The sequence below is a fragment of the Dama dama genome, chromosome 12 (genome assembly GCF_033118175.1).
Source record: "Dama dama isolate Ldn47 chromosome 12, ASM3311817v1, whole genome shotgun sequence".
In the NCBI taxonomy this organism is placed as follows: domain Eukaryota; kingdom Metazoa; phylum Chordata; class Mammalia; order Artiodactyla; family Cervidae; genus Dama; species Dama dama.
Genome location: NC_083692.1, coordinates 11,555,792 through 11,561,791, shown reverse-complemented (window position 1 = coordinate 11,561,791; position 6,000 = coordinate 11,555,792).

Below are 6,000 nucleotides of genomic sequence, written 5' to 3'. Positions count from 1 at the left end.
TCTTGAAACAAACAAGTACGACTGTGCTCCAAGTGTCAGGGTTGGACGGTATTAAGTGGAAGTTTTCCAAATTAACTTCCATGCTGCTTACACTGTTCATTAAAAGCTATCTATACTTTTAAAAATTGTGGTTAAAAACATATAAAATTTACCACCTTAATTTTAAGCATATAGTTCATTAGTTAAGTATATTCATCTTTTTGTGCAAATAATTTCCAGAACTTTTTCATCTTGCAAAAATGAAACGCTCTATCCATGAAACAACTCCTCACTTCCCCTCTCCCAGCTTCTGGGACCCACCATTCTACTTTGTTACTATGAATCAGACCACTTTAGACACCGCCTATCAGTGGAAGCATACAGAATTTGTATTTTTCTAACTGTCTTCTTTCATTCGCCTGAAATGAAGAAAAATGGCTTTTAAAAAGATGTGTGTAATGCAAATGAAGAAAACACATATATTATTAAAACACTAGGTTGTTTTAATATAGTAAACCTATATTTAATATAGGTTCATTTTTTAACACCTATATTTAATATTTTTTTAACCTATATTTTTAACAAAATATTTAATATATTAAACCTATATTTAAAAATAATATAGGTTATTTAAAAATAATGCTATATTTAGGTCAATTAGAACTCACACTAAAAAATTATTTTTTGCAAGCTGTTTTATTATCTACATTGCTTAGGGTTGCTGATACACAGTAATAATAAAAACATACTGAATTTAATCAGCGCTATTGTCGTGTCTAAATTCTCTGTAGTTTGCCACCATCTTGCTTGCTCCCGGGACAAACTGCTCCCTGCCTTGAGGATGTCATTGCTGCAAAATGTGTCTGGGAAGGTCACATGCGACAGCTTTATCTACAGGCAAGAAGAGCCACCTATGCTCAGGTACTTCCGTTAAAGACTGAAAGTAGGGATTTTTGATGACCGCAGGGCATCAGCCTTTGGGTTTCCATATACCTGCTACGAGCCCTGCAATGAAATACTCAAAGGCTGCAGGAATGCTCTGACTGCATTAGGGAGCTTACTTGGGAGTAAACTTCCAAAAGAGAAGCAATGTGAGCTGTGTAGACAACCCTCCCTTCCAGTAAACAAACAACAACAAAAAATTCTTTTTGAAACCATACTATTTTCCTTTAACTTATTTGATCTGATCCTGTTAATAGAGAGGAAAAGCCACAACTAACCACTTTGCTGATCCTCAAGTAAGCACAGAACCACTCTGCAGACTGGCTTTGCCATTGTGGCCCCAGATAGTACATTCATTTCTCTCCGTATCTCTTCAGTGTCTTTTTAGAGTGACGAATGCAAACAGTAGTGATTCGGAGTGTCCCAGAATGTTACCTCTTAACAAAAACAGGTGACCAGGCTACTGGAAGGCCACAGCCTCTTCTCAACGAGTTTAGCTAAGGTGAAAACCATTTTTTCCTAAAAACTGAGCAGACAAGAGAGACTTTAACTCATCCTAGCTGCCATTTTGACCTCAGTTTAACTATTACCATTTCACTATGTAATCTTAGGCAAGTTATTTGACTTTCATAAAAATAACCATCCTTGGGGCTATTATGAGAATTAAAAGAGCAGGAAACGTTTCTGTGCTCAGTTGCTCAGTCATTTCCGACTCTTTGTGACCCCTAGGGACAGTAGCCCACCAGGTTCCTCTGTCCATAGCATTTCCCAGGCAAGAAGACTGGAGTGGGTTGCCATTCCTTCTCCATCGGATCTTCCTGACCCAGGGACTGAACCCACATCTTCTGTGTCTCCTGCATTGCCATGCTGATTCTTAACCACCGAGCCATCTGGGAAGCCCTGTTAAACAATAATAACATTAATAATAATATAAATACATTGCTGTCTTATGTATCTATTGAGGGCTTCCCTTGTGGCTCAGCTGGTAAAGAATCCGACTGCAATGCAAGAGACCTAGGTTGGATCCCTGAGTTGGGAAGAGGCCCTGGAGAAAGGAAAGGCTACCCACTCCAGTATTCTGGCCTGGAGAGGTTATGGGATACTGAATGCCTAATGGGAGGAACGGGTTAATACGAAGCTGGATGACTAAGCGTAAGAAGATGATTAAGACATGCCTCTGTTTCCACAGTTTTGCTGAATCAAACCTTGTTTACCCCAGCTTCCTAAGGGATAAATGTGCAAGTGTCTGAATACTGCATAGGTGTATAACTGAGTGTGAATCTTGCTGCTGAACCACGCAAAGGACACTGCTTGGCACGATTAACCAAGTTTCTCCTACTAACTCATTGTGGCTCATTCCCAGATGAAATGAGCTACACCATCAGGGTTCTTGGTTGTGAACAATAAAAACAGGTTCTGATTAACTTAAGCAGAAGAATCGATTGGAAGAATAGTTTGCTGAATCAGTGCAAAGCCTGAAAAACCAGGCTCAGTGAGTAACCAAGCCAAGGAGGCAAAGTCATAGCCCTGACCAGCAACAGTGTGCCCAGGCGGCGACTGCAGGCCCCCTTGCCCCAGACAGCCACTGTCACACCGCTGAACCTCAACACATGTGGACCTCAGCCTGCCCCTGAAACTTTGCTTCAAACTCTCAAGAGTCAAAGCTCTCTGATTTTAAAACTTACCTCAAAGCTATAATTAAAACAATGTGGCACTAATATAAATCAAATAAATAGACTACATATGTTTGTCTAATATGAGTCTGAATTGACTAATATGAGAGTCCAGAAATAAACCCTCACAAATATAATCAAACTACTTTGCCTAGGGTGCCAAGATCATTCATGGGGAATGGACAATGGGGAAAGGACAGTCTTTTCAACAAATGGTGCTGAGGAAACTTTATATCCACATGCAAAAAAAATGAATTTTTTTTTCATTTTCACTCAACACCAAATGTGAAATTCAACTCAAAATGAGTTAAATGTCTAGATCTAAGGCCCAAAATTATAAAATTCTTAGAAGAAGAAAAAAAGGGGGAAATCTTCACAAGACTGGATTTGGCAATTATTTCTTGGATATGGCACCAAAAGCATAGGCAACAGAATTTTTAAAAACAGATAAATTGTATTCAAAAAAGAATTTCAACAGTAAAAAAAAAAAATCAATGCACAGAGAGAAAATACTTACAAATCATATGAGATTAACATCTAGAATATACAGAGAACTCCTAACACAACAACAGAAAACACAAATCACCCATCTCAGAAATGGGCAAAGGACTTGAACAGACATTTCTCCAAAGAAGATATACAAATGGCTGATAAGCACACAAAGCTCAATATCACTAATCACTGGAGAAATGAAAATCAAAACTAGGAGATAGCACTTCACAACCATTAGGATAACTACTGTAAATTTTTTTAAAGAAAAACTAGTGTTAGTAAGAATGTGGAGAAATTAGAACTCTGTGCATTGTTGGTAAGAAAAAGGAAAAGCAGTGTGGAAAACAGTGTGGCAGTTCCTCAAAAAATTAAATACAGAATTATCATATGATGCAACAGTTCCACTTCTGGATATGTAATCAAAAGAATTCGAAGCAGGATCTCAAAGAGATGTTTGTACACTCATATTCAGAGAAGCATCACTGACAATAACTAGAACGTGGAAGCAAGGCCAGTGTCCATTAACTACTATATGTGTCAACTTAAAAAATAGTCACAACCTATAAGTTGAGAGGTATGTTTTATTTGGTGGGTATTTTTAGGACATCAAGGCCTGAAGACAGCATCTCAAGTGACCCTGAAGGAACTGTTCCGAGGAGGTGAGGAGGAAGAGTCAGGTTACACAGAAGATTGCAACAAGTGGAAGGTAGTCTGAACATCAAAAGATTATTCTTAATTTAAGGAAACCAGATTCAAGGGATTAGATCTGATAGAGTGCCTGAAGAACTATGGACAGAGGTTCCTGACACTGTAGAGGAGGCAGTGATCAAAACCACCCTCAAGGAAAAGAAATGCAAAAAGGCAAAATGGTTGTCTTGAGGAGGCCTTACAAAGAGCTGAGATAAGAAGAGCAGTGAAAGGCAAAGGAGAAAAGGAAAGATATCCCCATCTGAAAGCAGAGTCCCAAAGAATAGCAAGGAGAGACAAGAAAGCCTTCCTCAGAGATCAATGCAAAGAAACAGAGAAAACAATAAAATGGGAAAGACTAGAGATCTCTTCAAGAAAATTAGATACCAAGGGAACACTTCATGCAGAGATGGGCTCAGTAATGGAGAGAAATGGTATGGACCTAATAGAAGCAGAAGAGATTAAGAGATGGCAAGAATACACAGAAGAACTATACAAAAAAGTTCTAAATGACCTATATAACCAGGATGGTGTGATCACTCACCTCGAGCCAGATATCCTGGAATGAGAACTCAAGTGGGCCTTAGGAAGCATTACTATGAACAAAGCTAGTGGAGTTGTAGAATTCCAGCTGAGCTATTTCAAATCCTAAAAGATGATACTGTGAAAGTGCTGCACTCAATATGCCAGCAAATTTGTAAAACTTAGCCCTGATTACAGGACTGGAAAAGGTCAGTTTTCATTCCAATTCCAAAGAAGGGCAATGCCAAAGAATGCTCAAACTACCACACAATTGTGTCCATTTCATATGATAGCAATGTAATGCTCAAAATCCTTCAAGATAGGCTTTAGCAGTCAATGAACTGCGAACTCCCAGATGTACAAGTTGGATTTAGAAAAGGCAGAGGAACCAAAGATCAAATTACCAACAGCCACTGGATCATAGAAAAAGCAAGGGAATTCCAGAAAAACACCTACTTCTACTTCACTGATGACACTAAAGCCTTTGACTGTGTGGATCACAACAAACTGTGGAAAATTCTTAAGAAATGGGAAAACCAGACCAGCTTACCTGCCTGAGAAACCTGTATGCAGGTCAAGCAGCAACAGTTAGAACCAGACATGAACAACAAAATGATTCAAAAGTGGGAAAGGAGTACGTCAAGGCTGCATGTTATCATCTCATTTATTTAGCTTATATGTAGAGTACATCGTATGAAATGCTGGGCTGGATGAAGCACAAACTGGAATCAAGATTTCCAGGAGAAATATCAACAACCTCAGATATGCAGATGATATCACCCTTTTAGCAGAAAGTAAAGAGGAACTAAGTCTCTTGATGAAAGTGAAAGAGGAGAATGAAAAAGCTGACTTAAAGCTTAACATTCAGAAAACGAAGATAATGGCATCTGGTCGTCCCATCACTGAATGGCAAACAGGTGGGGAAAAAAATGGAAACAGTGTCAGACATTATTTTTGGGGGCTCCAAAATCACTGCAGATGGTGACTGCAGCCATGAAATTAAAAGACACTTGCTCCTTGGAAGAAACCTAGACAGCATGTTAAAAAGCAGAGACATTACTTTGCCAACAAAGATCCGTCTAGTCAAAGCTCTATTTTTTTCCAGTAGTCATGTATGGCTGTGAGATGGACCATAAGGAAGGCTGAGGGCCGAAGAACTGATTCTCTTGAACTGTGGTGTTGGAGAAGACTCTTGAGAGTTCCTTGGACAGCAAGGAGATCAAACAAGTCAATCTGAAAGGAAATCAACCCTGAATATTCATTGGAAGGACTGATGCTGAAGCTGAAAGTCCAATACTTTGGTCACCTAATGAGAAGAACTGACTCATTAGAAAAGATCCTGATGCTGGGAAAGATTGAAGGCAGGAGAAGGGGATGACAGAGGATGAGATGGTTGGACAGCATCACTGACTCATTGGACTTGAGTTTGAGTAAGCTCTGGGAGCTGGTGATGGACAGCGAAGCCTGGTGTGCTACGTTCCATGGGGTCGCAAACAGTCGGACACGACTGAGTGAACAACTCCAATGGAATGTATAGTCCAGTGTCCATCTTTAGCTCCTAAGGAACCGCATAGAATATTCTTGAGGCTTTTAATAAATGCCCACATTCTGGTCAATATGATGGCTGAGAAATGGAATATTTCCTGCCATATCAGTAGTATGGATGTCACAGACATCAGTGATTCCAACCCTCCAAAGGAAATTT